Source organism: Mustelus asterias, chromosome 14 (genome assembly GCF_964213995.1).
Source record: "Mustelus asterias chromosome 14, sMusAst1.hap1.1, whole genome shotgun sequence".
Lineage (NCBI taxonomy): Eukaryota > Metazoa > Chordata > Chondrichthyes > Carcharhiniformes > Triakidae > Mustelus > Mustelus asterias.
In genome coordinates, this window is record NC_135814.1 from 87,748,964 (window position 1) to 87,767,744 (window position 18,781).

The 18,781-nt window shown below is 46.9% G+C and overlaps 1 protein-coding gene across 1 annotated transcript in view; it reads left to right on the forward strand.

Moving 5' to 3' along the window:
• The window catches only part of lancl1 (LanC antibiotic synthetase component C-like 1 (bacterial)), a 683,707-nt gene that overhangs the window by 294,213 nt on the left and 370,713 nt on the right, over window positions 1–18,781 (forward strand). The window lies entirely within an intron of this gene.

An 18,781-nucleotide genomic window follows, 5' to 3' on the forward strand; every position in this document is an offset into this window, starting at 1 on the left:
TTTTTTAAACCCCTAAGCTAGTCCCAATTGCCCCAATTGGCCCATATCCCTCTATACCCATCTTATCCATGTAACTGTCTAAATGCTTTTTAAAAGACAAAATTGTACCCATCTCTACTACTATCCCTGGCAGCTTGCTCCTCTGTGTGAAAATATTGCCCCTCTGGACCCTTCTGTATCTCTCCCCTCTCACCTTAAACCTATGCCCTCTAGTTTTAGACTCCACTACCTTTGGGAAAAGATAATGACTATCTAGTTGATCTATGCCCCTCATTATTTTATAGACCTCTATAAGATCACCCCTCAGCCTCCCATACTCGAGAGAAAAAAGTCCCAGTCTATCCAGCTCTCTTTATAACTCAAACCATCAAGTCCCGGTAGCATCCTAGTAAATCTTTTCTGCACGCTTTCTAGTTTAATAATATCCTTTCTATAATAGGGTGACCAGAACTGTACACAGTATTCCAAGAGTGGCCTTACCAATGTCTTGTACAACTTCAACAAGACGTCCCAACTCCTGTATTCAATGTTCTGACTAATGAAACCAAGCATGCCGAATGCCTTCTTCACCACTTTCAAGGAACTATGAACCTGTTTCCCTAGATCTCTTTGTCTGTAACTCTCCCCAACGCCCTGTAAGTCCTGCCCTGGTTCAATCTACCAAAATGCATCACCTAGCTTTTATCTAAATTAAACTCCAGCTGCCATTCGTCAACCCACTGGCCCAATTGATCAAGATCCCGTTGCAATCCGAGATAACCTTCTTCACTGTCCACTATGCCACCAATCTTGGTGTCATCTGCAAACTTACTAACCATGCCTCCTATATTCTCATCCAAATCATTGATATAAATGACAAATAACAGTGGACCCAGCACCGATCCCTGAGGCACATCACTGGCCACAGGCTTTCAGTGTGAAAAACAACCCTTTACAACCACCCTCTGGCTTCTGTCATCAAGCTAATTTTGTATCCATTTAGCTATCTCACCCTGGATCCCGTGAGATGTAACCTTATGCAACAACCTATCATGCGGTACCTTGTCAAAGGCCTTGCTAAAGTCCATGTAGACAACATCAACTGCACTGCCCTCATCTACCTTCTTGGTCACCCCTTCAAAAAACTCAATCAAATCTGTGAGATATGATTTTCCACTCACAAAGCCATGCTGACTGTTCCTAATCAGTCCTTGTGTCTCTAAATGCCTGTAGATCCTGTCTCTCAAAATACCTTCCAACAAGTTACCCACTACAGATGTGAGGCTCACTGGCCTGTAGTTCCCAGGCTTTTCCCTGCAGCCCTTTTTAAACAAAGGCACAACATTTGCCACCCTCCAATCACCTCATCTGTGACTATTAATGATACAAATATCTCTGCTAGGGGACCCGCAATTTCCTCCCTAGCCTCCCACAATGTCCTGGGATACACTTCATCAGGTCCCGGGGATTTATCTTACCTTGATGCGCTTTAAGACTTCCAGCACCTCCTTCTCTGTTATATGTACACTCCTCAAGATATCACTATTTATTTCCCCAAGTTCCCTAGCATCCATGCTTTTCTCAACAGTGAATACTGATGAGAAATATTCATTTAGGATCTCACCCATCTCTTGTGGATCCGCACATAGATAACCTTGTTGATCCTTAAGAGGCCCTACTCTCTCCCTAGTTATTCTTTTGGCCTTTATGTATTTGTAGAAGCTCTTTGGATTCTCCTTTGCCTTATCTGCCAAAAACAATCTCATGTCCCCTTTTTGCCCTCCTGAATTCTCTCTTAATTCCATTCCTACACCCACAATACACTTCAAGGGATTCACTTGATCCCATCTGCCTATGCATGTCATGTGCCTCCCTCTTCTTCTCAACCAGGATCTCAATATCCTGAGTCATCCAGGGTTCCCTACTTCTACCAGCCTTGCCCTTCACTCTAAGAGTTCTTGATTAGTAACAGTTACAGGTAAAGGTGGAAGAATGGAATTGAGAAACATATCAGCCATGATCGAATGGTGGAGCAGACTCGATGGGCCAAATGGCTGAATTCTGCTCCTATATCTTATGGTCTTAACAAGAATCTAGTTGAATGGGGTACAGAATGAAGGAGCCTCTTGTTACTATATTGCACAAATTCCTATGTTCAATAATTCAAGTGTCCTTCCTTGCTAATAACTGCCTCTGCCCAGTAGGTTAACTTGCACTGTTCCAGAAACACACCAGCTGGTATAATATCCTTCCATATCCGATCAAACTTACCCAAGGAATCCTTATCCCTGGTGACTGGCACTTCACTTCCTGTGACTGCCTAACTTCATTTCACCTCACTTGTCGACATCCTGCAGATAAATCTTGAGGGAAGAGTAATCTCTAAAAGTTGTTGAATTAATTGAGAAAACACACCGATCAGAAGCGGGGTGTTCTGTTGCATTGCCTAGTGTCCTGAATATTCTGTTAGTGGAAATCTCTCACCTGGGAGAGTGCCTGGGTTGCTTGGTTACCTGGATCTGGGAGGAGACTTGGGGGGAAAAGAAATACTGCAGTTTCCTCAACTAATAATTAGACTTTGTTGAAACGCTTCTACCACTTGCACCTGTACAACATTAACATTAACCTATCATTAGCTTCACTGTGGGTCGGAATATAATCCCAACCATTTCCTCTACACATCTTTATTCTGACACTGACATTGCAGATAATTAAAATTCCAGCAGTCCTGTGGTACCTCACCGAAACTATTCAATCAAATAGGGTATCAGGGTGAATACTGAATTTGTCAGTATGTTGATAGAGTTATAGAGATATACAGTTCAGAAACAGGCCCTTCGGCCCAACTCGTCCATGGTTTCCTAAACTGAACTAATCCCTCTTTTGGCCTGCGTTTGGCTCATATCCCTCTAAACCTTTCCTATCCACGTACCCGTCCAAATGTCTTTTAAGTGTTATAATTATACCCGCCTCTACCACCTCCTCTGGCAGCTCATCCCATATACGAACCACCCTCTGTGTGAAAAAGTTGCCCCTCAGGTCCCTTTTAAATCTGTCCCCTGTCACCTTAAACCTGTGCCCTCTAGTTTTGGACTCCCCTACCCTGGGGAAAAGACCTTGACTATTCACCTTATCTATACGCCTCATGATTTTATAAACCTCTATAAGGTCATCCCTCATCCTCCTACACTCCAGGGATAAAAGTCCCAGCCTATCCAGTCTCTCCTTAGAATGCAAAACCTTCCAGTCCCGGTAACATACTTGTAAATCTTTTTCAGTTTAATAACATCCTTTCTATAACAGGGCAACCAGAATTGTATGCAGTACTCCAAATGCAGCCTTACCAATTGAAATGGTCGGGAGCTTCAAGTTTCGAGGTGTCCAGATCACCAACGGCCTGACCTGGTCCCCCCCATGCCCACACTATAGTTAAGAAAGCCGACCAACACCTCTACTTTCTCAGAAGGCTAAGGAAATTTGGCATGTCTGCTACGACTTTCACCAATTTTTACAGATGCACCATAAAAAGCATTCTTTCTGGTTGTATCACAGCTTGGTATGGCTCCTGCTCTGCCCAAGACCACAAGAAACGATAAAGGGTCATGAACGAAGCCCAAACCATCGCGCAAACTAGCCTCCCATCCATTGACTCCGTCTACACTTCCCGCTGCCTCGGAAAAGCAGCCAGCATAATTAAGGACCCACGCACCCCGGACATTCTCTCTTCCACCTTCTTCCATGAGGAAAAAGATACAAACATCCGAGGTCACGTACCAACCGATTCAAGAACAACTTCTTCCCTGCTGCTGTCAGACTTTTGAATGGAACTACCTTGTATTAAATTGATCTTTCTCTACACCCTAACTATGACTGTAACACTACATTCTGCACTCTTTTCTTTCCTTCTCCATGTGTGGTGTGAATTGTCTGTATGACATGCAAGAAACAGTACTTTTTGCTGTATACTAATACATGTGACAATAATAAATCAAATCAAATTTAAAAAACAGCTCTCCATTGCGCTCTACCGCAGAATGTTTGATTAGTCAGAATGCAGGACAGTCTGTAAGTACAACATCACTTTCCCCTTCCCTGCTCCAAAAGACTGACCCCGTGCCGTACCCCTCACCCTTACACAGCTCAACTCAGCTAATCACAACTAGCTTACACTTCAACTGAAAAAAGAGATTATCTGAACAAAAGAGATTTTCATCAATTGAAATTAAGCCTTCGAGTGCACAGTTCAGCTGAGGAGAATTAAACAGTGGGTGCAGATAGTGTAGGAATGCTGACTTCAATACACCCTCCACCACCCACAACACTTACCTATCATCTCAGTCACTCTCCCTGGGGTAAGATTCTTGCACGTAGGACACTGGGGAAACATAAAACTGTGGTAAATGATGATAGAGCTGGCACTCGGAGAAATATTTTGGTCCAGCCTGCCATTAGACGTGTTCCCTACAGCCAGTGCCAGCCACTGGTGTGGATCTACCAGCTGTGGGCAGTGCTGGCCAACCTGTTTGGCATGCAATTCAGCTGATCTAAAGCACTAACCCCTTTCACACCTAACCATGTTTTAGACAATGCAGAGCTTACTCACAGATAGCATATAGCCGGAGAGGAGTTTAGCGAGAAGTGGGACGTCCTGTTTCTGTCTGAAAATTTCCGCTTGTCAGTGGAGGCCTTGAGAAACCGTCCCGAGCAATGTCGGGAAGCTGCGTCACTCACTACTTTCTCCATTCATTTACAGCACTTAAAAGCCTGAGTTAATCTCTCAGGAATATGGCCATATCATATATCAGACCATACCATCAATTAACCTTTACCGATGCCTCTTAACGAGATTATTTTCCAGAGGCTGCTGCACATCAACAGTTTCCTGGTGCCCTCTCATTAACTTATTCCCCACCGCCCAAAGGCTCAGGGTTCTGCCAAGTTGTAGTACCATCTCCAGCAGGGAACGTATGATTCTATGAAACACTGGGGCGATCTGACCAGAATTTGGCAATGTGTTGGTTCCGGTGAGGAAAAATGGAGTGAATCCCATCGATGGCGTGATTTCAGACCGAATCTTGAGCCTCATTAACCAAAGTTTTTATCATAGAATCCCTACAGGGTAGAAGGAAGCCATTCGGCCCGTCAAGTCTGCACTGACCACAATCCCAACCATCCCTATCCTCGTAGCTCCACATATTTACCTGCTAATCACCCTGATACTGAGGGGCACTTTACCATAGCCAATCAACCTAACCCGCACATCTTTTATGGACATGAGCGCCACACCGCAGCGGCCTCCCTCTTATTCAGCCGCCCCAGCTCAACTTAATCACAGCAATCACTGGCGAGCGCCATATAAATGGCTCCCCAGCACTTGTTCTACAGTGACAGCAGGGGATGGCAGCCAGGAAGCCCACACCTCGATTCTCAGAGGAAGTCCTCACCAGGAAGTTGGATGGAGTGTGACAGAGGTGAGACACACTCTACCCCCACGCCAAGAGAAGCCCTCCCACCAACGTTACCACCCCCTCGTGGGATGCCACCCTGGTGAGTGCCAGCTCGCTGCGGAAGAGGAAGAGGCAGCAGGTGCCGCAAAGGAGCTGAACAATCCTCTGTGAGAACCACGGTTTTCCTCTCCGCATTTTGAGCCGCACTGCCATTCCCGTGGAAGGAGCGAGCGGGCTCAAGATCCCGTCCAAGATCCCACTTATCTCCATAGATGCTGCTTGAGCTGCTGAGGTTTTCAACACTTTTCATTGCTATTTCCGGCATCCACAGTATTTCTGTAGTTGTGCCAACTCTATTCTCAGCTGTCTCTGTGACGGCTGTCGCTCTCCAGGGCATTGCAGAGGTCCAACACGAGAATAAGCCAACCACCCACTGCAGACCAAAGGAGAATTGGCTCAACACTGACCATGTCGCTGTGCAGAGAGGCTGAGATTTATCTGCAGAAAGGGAGCAGGGAATTCTTTTAATTCAGCACAATAGGTCCAAAGATAGAATGAAAGATGGTTAGCAGTGCGAGTATAAAGTCTGAGTAGGGGGATGGAGTGGAAACAGTGCTCACCTCCTTACTCTGGCCAAACCCACAATTCAGGCCCTGGCTTGCAGCTATGTCTTGGAATGTTGCTGTGCCAGAGGTTTTTCTCTTGGGATCCCGTCCTATTAAGGATGGTGACCTACCCCCAAGGGCTGCCAATCCAATCGGAGCACCGGTAACTCGCTCACAGCCTTTGCACCACACTGCCAGCAGAGGCCATCATTGGCAATGATTTTGGCCCATCGGTGACCAGTGACTGTAAGGAAGAGGAAGTAGTATTCCGGGTAATTGGGTTCCTACTGACTGAGGATTCTCGTGAGACTCCTGAGGGGCAAATATAGCTGCCAAGCATCCCTCCACGGGCCAAAGAATGCCCAGGAAGGAAACCCATCAGTTCAGTTGATTTATGGTCACCAGTTCTCCCTGTGATGATGGTGGGGGATTTGCTAATGCTAATGTCATTAATTGTCAAGGGGAGAGAACCTCAGGCCCTCTCTCTGATGTACAGCTCCATTGGTAGTCTTCATGCCTTCCCAGAAACCCACAACCTAATGCAGCAGTAATGGGCGGCACGGTGGCACAGTGGTTAGCACTGCTGCCTCACAGCGCCAGGGACCCGGGTTCAATTCCAGACTTGGGTCACTATCTGTGTGGAGTTTGCATGTTCCTCCCCGTGTCTGCATAGGTTTCCTCCAGGTGCTCTGGTTTCCTCCCACAGTGCAAAGATGTGCGGGTTAGGTTGATTGGCCATGCTAAATTGCCCCTTAGTGTCAGGGGGATTAACAGGGTAAATAAGTGGGATTCCGGGGATAGGGCCTGGCTGAGATTGTTGTCAGTGCAGAGTCAATGGGCCGAATGGCCTCCTTCTGTAGGGATTTTATGATTCTATGAATAATGTCCTTCCCTCTATAAAAAGCCGGCTGGTTTTCACATGGAGCCTAGCTTTGTGTCATACCAGACACACGTCACCTCACCGCTCCTCCGAGCATGCAGCTAGTCATGGTCGACATACTAACATCATTGTAATGAGCCATCTGCATCAAGGTCGTGTGCTGCCCGACGTGTGGGATAACTGTACATTCCAATTCACACCCAAAATCAGGCCCTGTCAAATTTTTAGTCCTAACGTCTAAAAGTGGTATTGGAAAAGTGGGATCTGGTTGCACAGCTACACAAATCACTCAAAGCAGCAACGCAGGATCATGTGCAGACACTTTCTGCAGACGCTATCAGTGATAATAACCTTGCAAGTTCTGTTTGAGTCATAGGGTGGGATGTTACAGCCTTGTTCATTTTGTGGAAAACCTCGCCACAAGTCAACGGATCTTTCCGTGGTCTGCCCCTCGCCCGCTCCGGTTCCTGTGGCGGGCAGGGTGATAAAATTCCGCCATAGAATAGTACAGCACAGAAACAGGTCCTTCAGTCCTCCATGTCTACGCCAACCATCAAATACCAATCTATACTAATCTCATTTATCTGCACTTGGCCACAGCTTACTCAGCCTTGGCGATTTAAGTGCTCATCCAGATGCTTCTTAAATGTTGTGAGAGTACCTGCCCCCATCACCCTCTCAGGCAGCACGTTCTATACTTCCACCACCCTCTGGGTGAAAACAGTCCTCCTCAGATTCTCTCTAAACCACTTACTCCTCACCTTAAACCTATGCCCTCTGGTCTTAGACACCTTTGCCATGGGGGAAAGACTCTTACGATCCACCCTATCTATGCCTCTCATAATTTTGTATACCTCTATCAGATCCCCCCTCAGCCTCCTCTGCTCCAGGGAAAACAAACCCAGACTATCCAGTCTCTCCTCATAGCTGAAACTTTCCATTCCAGGCAACATCCTGGTGAATCTCCTCTGCACCCTCTCCAGTGCAATCACATTCTTCCGATAGTGTGGCAACCAGAACTGTACACAATATTCCATCTGTGGCCTAACCAATGTCTTATAAATGTGTGCCAAGACCTCCCTGCTCCTATATTCTATATGGCTAATGAAGACAAGTATTCCATATGCCTTCTTCACCACCCTGTCTATCTGTGCTGCCACCTTCTAGAACTTATGGACTTGTACGCCAAGGTCTCTTTGTTCTTCATGCTCCCCAGGGACCTACCGTTCATTATGTATATCCTATTCTATTAGACCTCCCAAAATGCATCACCTCATAATTGTCTGGAGAAAATTCCATCTGCCATTGTTCGGCCCAATTTACCAGCTGATCAATATCCGTCCAAAGCCTAAGACTGTCCTCCTCACTATCAGTGACATCACCAATTTTTGTGTCATCTGCAAAACTTACTAATTATGCCTTCTACATTCACATCCAAGTTGTTAATACCTATCACAACCAGCAAGGGTCCCAGCACAAAGCCCTGTGGTACACCGCTGGTCACAGGCTTCCACTCACAAAAACAACTCTCCACCATCACCCTCTGCCTCTTATTAACAACAGTAAGAAGTCTCACAACACCAGGTTAAAGTCCAACAGGTTTATTTGGTAGCAAATACCATAAGCTTTCGGAGCGTGCTGCTCCTTCGTCAGATGGAGTGGTTATCAGATAACCACTCCATCTGACGAAGGAGCAGCACGCTCCGAAAGCTTATGGTATTTGCTACCAAATAAACCTGTTGGACTTTAACCTGGTGTTGTGAGACTTCTTACTGTGCTTACCCCAGTCCAACGCCCGCATCTCCACATCTTATTAACAAGCCAATTTTGGATCCAATTTGCCAACTTCTCTTGGATCCCATGGGTTCTAACCTTTTGGACCAGCCTTCCATGCGGGACCCTGTCAAAGACCTTACTGAAGTCTATGTAAACCACATCAACTGCACTACCCAATTATTCAGTTACCTTTTCAAAAAATTCAATTAAATTAGTTAGACAGGATCTCCCACCAACAAGTTTGTGCTGACTATCCCTGACCAATCTCTGCCTTTTCAGTTGATTAATCCTGCCCCTCAGAATTACCCTGTTTCCCTACGTGCATAAAGGTACCACATTAGCTATCCTCCAGTCATCTGGCACTTCACCTGTGGCCAGCAAAGATTTAAATATCTCTGGCAGGGTGCCTGCAATCTCCTCCCTTGCCTCCCAAGGCAGCCTGGGATACATCTCTCTGGCCTTGGGGATTTATGCTCCTTTATGCTAAAACATCTAATATCTCCTACGCATTAATCTTAATGTGCTCTCGAACTTCACCTTCAGCTATAACGTCTTTCTCCTTAGTGCTTAAATTTGATGCCTAACATCTCAAACTCTCTATGCTGAATCTCTTTCCATGTTCTACCCGGGTCATTTGTACCTACAGGGACCACAATGGGATCCTTCCCCTTCCCCTCTCTAACCTGGAGCAGATGACCCGACCCTGACACCGGGCAGGCAACACAACCATCTGGAAGTTTGCTCCTTGCTGCAGAGAACAGTGTCAATCCCTCTCACTATACTGTCCCTTACTATCACTACATTCTTATGTGCTTCCCCCCCATTTGAATGGCTTCCTGTACTACCGATGCCGTAGTCAGTCAGCCCATCCAACCTGCACTCCTGTCCTCTGGGTCCCCTTACCCTGCACTCCTGTCCTCTGGGTCCCCTTACCCTGCACTCCTGTCCTCTGGGTCCCCTTACCCTGCACTCCTGTCCTCTGGGACCCTTACCCTGCACTCCTGTCCTCTGAGTCCCCTTACCCTGCACTCCTCTCCTCTGGGTCCCCTTACCTGCCTCAGCTGCATTGACACCCACCTGTCCCTGACCACCTTCCAAATCAGAAGACTCTATCCTAAAGGGTGTGACCACCTCCTGGTACAAAACGTCCCGGTAACTCTCTCCCTCTCTGAGGTGTCGCAGTGTCTGCAGCTCAGCCTCCAGCTCGATGACTCTAAGCTAAATCTCCTCAAGCCGCAGACGCTTATTGTAGATCTACTTACCCTGGATCACACCAGTATCCATGGCTCCCTCAAGACTCCTTGATACACCAGCTTTCTGTCATCCTCATGTGCTTTGAATAATTACTGAATTAAGTTATTTATTTCTGGTGGTTTTTTATATATTTTATTAAATAGCATTTTAAGCCTTGGGAATGGAATAAACCTTAAACACAAGCGCTAGATCTCATTAGCATAGGCCAAAAGCACACCCAATGCCCGGCTCACACAGAACCAATCCCCGCAACCTCCTCCACAAGAGGTGCAGGAAAGGCTCCATGCAGATAGAATATAACTGGCCAGACATTGGGCATCCCTGGCACGCACCTCTCCCAAAGCAAATGGGCACCTTAATTAACCGCTTAACCTGAATTAAACACTCTGCGATGGTGAGAAAATGATTCCTGAACTTGAAAGGCCACAAAATCCCAAATAAATGTTTGTGATCATCCTGCCGAACCCCTTCTCCTGGTTGCGACTCATGAAGGGGCTAACAGACCAGCCCTCTGGGAACAATGGACCAGGTGGATATTGTCGTGAAAGCTGTGGCCTGGGTCCACATCGGACTGGTCGGGGTGAATCATGTGTTCAGCACGGGGACAGGCATGAAGCTATCACCCTGGCAAAGATTTTGTACCCGGTGCTGGGGATGGAGACTGGGCAGGGGGCAGGGCCAAGAACATATCCATTTACCCAGGGTCTTCCTCAGTGGGGCAGTTACATATACATGTGTGTTCAACCCGGCTCCTTTCACTGTGTTCTCGACCCTCTTGCTCAAAGGAGGCTGCCCTCCTCCAAACCCCCACCTTCCCCCACGATAGTCTGGATAGAGGTGACCACCTGTCCAGACCCATCTTGTGGGCCCGGGATTGACTCACAACCAGGAATTCAGCAAGTTCACCATCTCCTTGCAGGCTGTGCGCAGACCACACCACTTTGTAATATACGCTTTCATGCAAGACAGGGGGTGAGCACTCCAACACCTCTTCCTAGGTTAGGTCAATAAATGTCTGGTGCCAGAAGGGGTCAGTGAGGCAGAGGCTTGGCTCTCTGAGTGGGATTGGCACCAGCCCAGACCTGACCTCCCCAAGGTGTTGCAAGTGTGGGAGGTGGTGATGATAATATTACCCTCTGCACAGTGGCCTCTAGTGGGTCAACTGCCAGAAATGCCCTACCCATGGTGAGCCAGGGCCAGGTACCCAAGTGGCTCCAGCTCTTCACCCCGAGGGCTTTGCGACCAGCTGGATTGACAACGGGGGTGACAGGAGCAGCAGGCACCACAGAGGCAGCTGCTCCTTTGTATGCTATTGTGGAGGCCTCCATCACCAGTAATGATGTTGCTACAATGGGGACGTTAGAAGGCCCCACCATCAGCGATGGTGTTTATGGGCCTAGGAAGGTACAGCAAAGGGAATGGGGGGGTTAGGTTTTGGAAGCCAGATACCAAGAGTGGGGTGGTATGATCTTGGGGGGGCAACCCCCCCAAACGACCTTTCCTTCCTGCCTTTTCGTCAGTTTTTGTGGAAAAAAAACAACCTCCCCATTCTCACCCGCCTTCCACTGGCCAGAGTATTACATAGAAACATAGAAGATAGGAGCAGGAGGAGGCCATTTGGCCCTTAGAGCCTGCTCCACCATTCATTATGGTCATGGCTGATCATCCAACTCAATAGCCTAATCCTGCTTTCTCCCCATAACCTTTGATCCCATTCACCCCAAGTGCTATATCTAGCCGCTTCTTGAATATATTCAATGTTTTGGCATCAATTATTTCCTGTGGTAATGAATTCCACAGGCTCACCACTCTTTGGGTGAAGAAATATCTCCTCACCTCCGTCCTAAATGGTCTAACCTGAATCCTCAGACTGTGACCTCTGGTTCTGGACTCTCCCACCATTCAGAACATCCTCCCTGCATCTACCCTGTTAGAATTTTATAAGTCGCTATGAGATTCCCCCCTCATGTCTGAACCCCAGCGAGTATTAAGGCAGTGGCGGTATATTGGGGCCCTTAATGGCCACTTCATTGGCAGTTAAGGACCTCGATAGGACCAAATGGGTGGGCTAGTGAGTGCCTTATCCACCCCCTCACATTATGGGAGCCCACATTGAGGGGAGGACGGAAAGCCAGGGACTAACCACTATATGTTTTATATGCCCCCCTGCCAAAAACAAACCAGGGTGGGGGGGGGGGGCTACTGTAAAATCCAGCCTGTGGAAGAATAGACATACTGGGGCCCAGTGACTACAATAAGTGTAATTGAGTAGACTACAGGAATGGAGACTTTCCAGAATCAATATTACTTGCTGCGGTCCACATAACCTTGCAGCAAATTTGCGAGCTTTTCTGAGGCTTGGCCCTTCCACCAAGTGTATCTCCTTCTTTGGCCATTTCTGCTCTTTTCTGCTGGTTCATTTACAGAGGAGAATGTGCCTCTCCAATTAATCCCCTTCTGCCCACCGTGCATCATTCAGTAATCAATGGCTTTACTTCTGTGATTCAAAATGAGATTTTATTACGTTTTAGCAGTGTTGACCCAATTTGACAGATATGTTACTGGATGAGTGATCCATAGAATTAATAATCTGGAGATATGAGTTCAAATACCACCAGTTGAGGGATAAGTAATGGTGAACATGAAACTACTGGATTGTTTGATTTTTTAAAATGTGATTTATTAGTCACATGTATTGGTATACAGCGAAAAGTATTGTTTCTTGTGCGCTACACAGATAAAATAAACCATTCATAGAGTACATAGGGGAGAAAGGAAAGGAGAGGGTGTGGCATAGAGAGCAGAACGTTATGAGAAACATTCTAAGTGTCCAGCTAGCGTGAAAATGGGGGAGTTGCAGATCTCCTGGCGAGGCCATAAAGGCAGCTGAGCCGGACAATTAAGCGCTGGGCTCACTAAACACATGCAAATGAAAATTTAAATAAATTTAAATAAATTTAAATAAATTATTCAGCCTCTTGCCGGAAGTGGGCGAGGGACTGATCTCGCTGGAAATCCAGTTCTGGTAAGATCGCAAGAGCGAGAAATCGGGCGCGAACCTGGTTTCTCGGCTCTCGCGCGATTTTAGCAGCTCGCTCTACCCACTGATGGGCAGGGTAAACGGGTAAAATTCCGCCCAGCGTATGCAGTCATAGCTAGGGTGTAGAGGAAGATTGTCTTAAAAATCCAAATGGTTCAAATAGGTAAAGTCTCTATTGAGCTTTCCAGTCTATAGACTGCTTTCCCCTTTGACGGGGGAGAGCTGACTTGTGGCAATTTAACCTGAGGATCACCACACCTGAGGTGAGGGGTAAGGTTGAGAAGGCAGAACCTTCATGAATAACCTCAACCGGTACAGCAATTGAACCCACGCTGTTGACGTTGCTCTGTATGATTAACCAGCCGTCCAAGCTAAACATTTATTAATATAGTAGAGCCTCCAGCAGCAGGTGGCAATGGTGTCCAACAGCACCGATCAGGGGAACTGGTTGGTTGTTGAGGGCCCTTCCCTGTAGTGAGCAAGCTAAGGAGTGGAAACAGGACTAGGATTTGCGAATGGCAGTGTGGTATGGGCCTAGGGCAGCTTGAGGAGAGAAGGTCTCCAGCCAAGGGCTGAAGCAGCAGATCAGAATTGCTGGCTCTCGAGAAGCCAGGACCATGAGTAGGGCAGAGATCTAGAGCATCGGCCATGATTAATCTCTATAAATAGTCTGCTCTTTGAAGTTAAACTTTCCCTGGAGGGTTGGTAGCCTGGATGCCAGTGGAATTAATAAACCTTCATTGTTAACCTGCGTGCAGCCCGGGTGCTTAAGTCTCATGTTACACTAATGTTCTGTAAAGCAGGAAATCTGCCGTCACAGATATGTGATCCAGGTACCCAGCAAAGTGGTTGACAATTAACTAGCCTCTGAACTAGCTTAGTAAGGCCATTTATATCATAAGTGCTGCAAAAACACCAAATACAAAATAAAACTCATCATCAACCTAGGCAAAGAATTCAAACATAATAAGGAATAGTCATAGAGTCGTTACAGAAGGAGGCCATTTGGCCCATTGAATTCATGTTCACCCTCTGTAGAACAACCCTGTCAGGCCCATTTACCTGCTCTATCCCTGTAGCTCCACAAATTTATTTCCTTCAAGTTCCAATCCAATTTCCTTTTGAAATCACTGAATGTTTTCTGTTTCCACCCTCACAGGCACTGAGTTCCAAGTCATTACCTTGCACTGTGTTAAGCGTTCTTCCTCACATTCCCCAAGCTTCCCTTGCCCCAAACTTTAAATCTCTGTTTTTATTCTACGCTAAAGGTTATAGATTTTCCTTATCTATCTGATCAAATCTCCCCTCAATCTCCTTTACCACAAAGCAAACAATGCCAGCCTTTCCAATGTAACCTTGTAACTAAAATCCCTCATCCCTAGAACCATTCAACTAAATCTTCTGCAATCACTCAAAGACCCTCAGATCTTCTTTATGTTTGGTGTCCAGAACTGGACGCAATACTCCAGTTGTGGCTTAATCAAAGCTTTATAAAGGTTCAGCATAAACTCTCCATTTTGTACTAAATGCCTCTATTTATGAAGCCCAAGATCCCTTATGTTTTCTGAACTATTCTCTCTCTGTTCCTGCCACCTTCAAAGAACGATGCATATCGATGGGTCCTCTGCTATTTGTGATTTTTATCAATGACTTGGAGGAGGGGGCTGAGAGGTGGGTCAGTAAATTTGCTGATGGCACCAAGATTGGTGGAGTAGTGGATGAGGTGGAGGGCTGTTGTAGGCTGCAAAGAGACATTGATAGGATGCAGAGCTGGGCTGAAAAATGGCAGATGGAGTTTAACCCTGATAAGTGCAAGGTGATTCATTTTGGTAGGACAAATTTGAATGCGGACTACAGGGTCAACGGCAGGGTTCTGAGGAATGTGGAGGAACAGAGCGATCTTGGGGTTCATATCCACAGATCTCTGAAAGTTGCCACTCAAGTGGATAGAGCCGTGAAGAAGGCCTATAGTGTGTTAGCGTTTATTAACAGGGGGTTTGAGTTTAAGAGCCATGGGGATATGCTGCAACTGTACAGGACCTTGGTGAGACCACAGTTGGAATATTGTGTGCAGTTCTGGTCACCTCACTATAAGAAGGACGTGGAAGCATTGGAGAGAGTGCAGAGGAGATTTACCAGGATGCTGCCTGGTTTGGAGGGTAGGTCTTATGAAGAAAGGTTGAGGGAGCTGGGGCTTTTCTCTTTGGAGCAGAGGAGGATGAGAGGAGACTTAATAGAGGTTTATAAGATGATGAGGGGGATAGATAGAGTGGACGTTCAGAGACTATTTCCTCGGGTGGATGTAGCTGTTACTAGGGGGCATAACTATAAGGTTCATGGAGGGAGATATAGGAGGGATGTCTGAGGTAGGTTCTTTACTCAGAGAGTGGTTGGGGTGTGGAATGGACTGCCTGCTGTGATAGTGGAGTCGGACACTTTAGGAACTTTCAAGCAGTTATTGGATAGGTACATGGAGCACACCAGAATGATAGGGAGTGGGATAGCTTGATCTTGGTTTCGGACTAAGCTCGGCACAACATTGAGGGCCGAAGGGCCTGTACTGTGCTGTACTGTTCTATGTTTTATGTTATATGAGTGGTCACTTTGTCCCCACACATGTTTTACAACTGTGCCATAAAGTGTATGTTTCCTCTCCTTCACATTCTGCGAGGATGGAGAGTTTCCTGGGTCTTACATTTTGGAAAGTAGCCACCCTTCAGAATAACAGGTGGGAAGAGTCATATGTGGCAGGAAATGCAGGAATCTTCGGCATGCTTCCTGCTCAGAGACAGGATAAACTGTCACTTAGTATAATGACTCAGGAAGCCCAACTGGAAAGGAATATAGTTTATTACAAAATGCAAAGTAAAACCCCTACCGTGGTATACACACACTAGTCCCTGCTTGGGACTACCATTTAGCAGGCCCAGTCCTGGGCCTGCCTCATAAAAAGCCTCAGACAATGAGTTTCAGCTGGGCAGGCCACTGCCTGTTACCAGACGAACCCACCCTCAAAGAGCCCCACGGGGAGATCAATCAGTGATTCCCCACGGACTTCATGAGAAATTTCACACCTCCCACCCACCCCCCCCCTCCCCCCCCACCCCGTCCCCTGAGTCTGAGGGTTCCCCTCACTTCCATGACAATGGGACCTTCTCCGTAACTTTGCCCATGGCCTCACCTCTATTGCTTGTTGGGTGTGGTTGGGGCGGTGTGTAATAGATATGTGAACGCTTTTTCCACAAATAGTGTCGAAGAGCCATTACAGGGAGCTCATCCTCAGTGGCGACCTCTGACTGGGTGTCCGCCACCTCTATCTCCATGTCCGAGCCACAATCTTTATTGTCCAGATGACTGGCTCTTGAGTTTTTAGAGGGTGGAGTTTCCAGTCCACAGGCTGGTGTGAAGGACGCTGACAGTGACGCATCCATAGAAACAGTTGCCTCTGCGGAGGGTTCCCTGTGACGGAGGTGATCTATGTGCTTCTTTAAGGTCTTCTCCCTGGTCTTTATCTTATAAGACACTGGCCCTGTTTTCTCGAGAATAACTCCTGGAATCCACAGAGAGCTGTCACCGAAGTTCCTCACATGGACCGTATCTCCCAGTTTGAAGTCTCTATCCGGCCTCTGACCATCATGGCCCCTTTTCTGGGCTTCCTGTTTTAACCCAACATTGCCGGCCAAATTTGGGAATGTCAGGCTAAGCCTAGTCTGAAGGCCTTGGCCCATCAATAGCTCCTCTGGGACTATTCCCGTTGTTAGATGCGGCATAGTACTATAGTTAGAAAGGAAACGTGCGAGCTTTGTTTCTAGAGAATCTGTGGTTTGTTTGTTTTTTATGCCACTTTTGAATGCCTGGGCCGCCCGCTCAGCCAGGCTGTTTGAGGATGGGTGGTAGGGGGCCGTGCGGATGTGCCTTATTCCATTCGTACTCAGGAAGATCTGGAACTCCCCGCTGGTAAACGGGGTCCCATTGTCAGTCACGAGAACCTTGAGTCTACCAGATGACTAAAAGGCTGACGGAGGTTCTCTATGGTGTTGTAAGAGGTAGTAGAGGCCATTCAGTGCATGTCAATCCATTTTGAATAGGTGTCGATGAGAATTAAGAACATAGAGCCCATCAATGGGCCCTGCAAAGTCAGCATGTACTCGCAGCCAGGGTCTACCCGGCCATTCCCGGGGCTGCAACAAGGCTGCTGGTGGGACCTTCTGGTTTTCCTGGCAGGTTTTGCACTGCTTGACCAGGTTTCCAATATCACTGTCTGTGCCAGGCTCTTGTGAGCATTTTTATCTCAGAAATTTCTGGGTGGCCATTGTGTAATTCTTCAAGTATTGGTCACTGGCCTGGTCGTGGCACAGCCACCCGGGCTCTCCACAAGATGATGCCATCTTCTATACGCGACTCCTGATATTTAGAGAGATAAAGTTTCAAATCCTCTGTCAGATGCCCTTGTGGTCCAGCACTTAGGATGATGTGACTTAGTTTCACCAATGTAGGGTCCTTTTGGGTCCATGCCTGGATTTGCTTGCCGGATACTGGCAGTTTGTCCATGAAGTTCAGAGTCATGATGACTTCATCCATCTTCAGAGGAGAAGGTAGGCTGGTGGATAGTGGCCGGCAACTCAAGGCATCGACATTGACTATCTCTCTCCCTGGATGATGTTCTAAGGTATTTTCATAGGCACCTAATAGAAACAGTTGCCTCTGTGGAGGGTTCCCTGTGACGGAGGTGATCTATGTACTTCTTTAAGGTCTTCTCCCTGGTCTTTATCTTATAAGACACTGGCCTGTATTGCATTCAGACTGATGCGATGGGAGGAATCACCTTTAATTTCTAGAAGAGGCCCAACAGAGGTTTGTGATCGGTTACTATGGTGAATGCCGACTGTAGACGTACTGGTGGAACCTTTTCCATTGTGAACACCATGGCCAAACCATCTTTGATCTGGGCATACTTCCTCTCTGCATCTGCCAGGTTTCATGATGCGTACACGATTGGAGCTCTGTTCCATCATCCCAACAGTGAAATAATACCGGTCCTGTTCCATAGGGGGAGGTATCACAGGTTACAATGAGTGGTCTCAGAGATCAAAATGTTGGTGTGCTTTCTTAACTATAGTGTCGGCATGGGGGGACCAAGACAGGTTGTTGGTGATCTGGGCACCTAAAAACTTGAAGCTCTCGACCCTTTCTACTTCATCCCCGTTGATGTAGACAGTGGGATGTTCTCCTTTACACTTTCTGAAGTCGATACCAATCTCCTTTGTTTTGCTGACATTGAGGGAGAGATTATTGTTGCCGCACCAGTTCACCAGATTCTCTATCTCATTCCTGTACTCTGTCTCATCATTGTTTGAGATCCAACCCACCATGGTGGTGTCGTCAGCAAATTTGAAAGTTGAGGAGAATTTGGCCACACAGTCATTGGTGCATAAAGAGTATAGTAGGGGGCTGAGAACACAGTCTTGTGGGGCACCAGTGTTGAGGATGATCGTGGAGGAGGTGTTGTTGCCTATCCTTACTGATTGTGGTCTGTGAGTTAGGAAGTTCAGGATCCAGTCACAGAGGGAGGAGCCGAGGCCCAGGCCACGGTCACTATCACCAAAACTAACTTTTAATTCCAAATTTATTGACTGAATTTAAATTCCAACAGATGCCACAAAGGGATTTGAATCTGTGCCACCTGAGCACTAGCCTGGGCCTCTGGATTATTAGTCCAGTGACATTAACACAATGCCACTGCCTCCAACAACAACTTGCATTTATATAGTGCCTTAAAATGTAGTGAAGCATTATACAT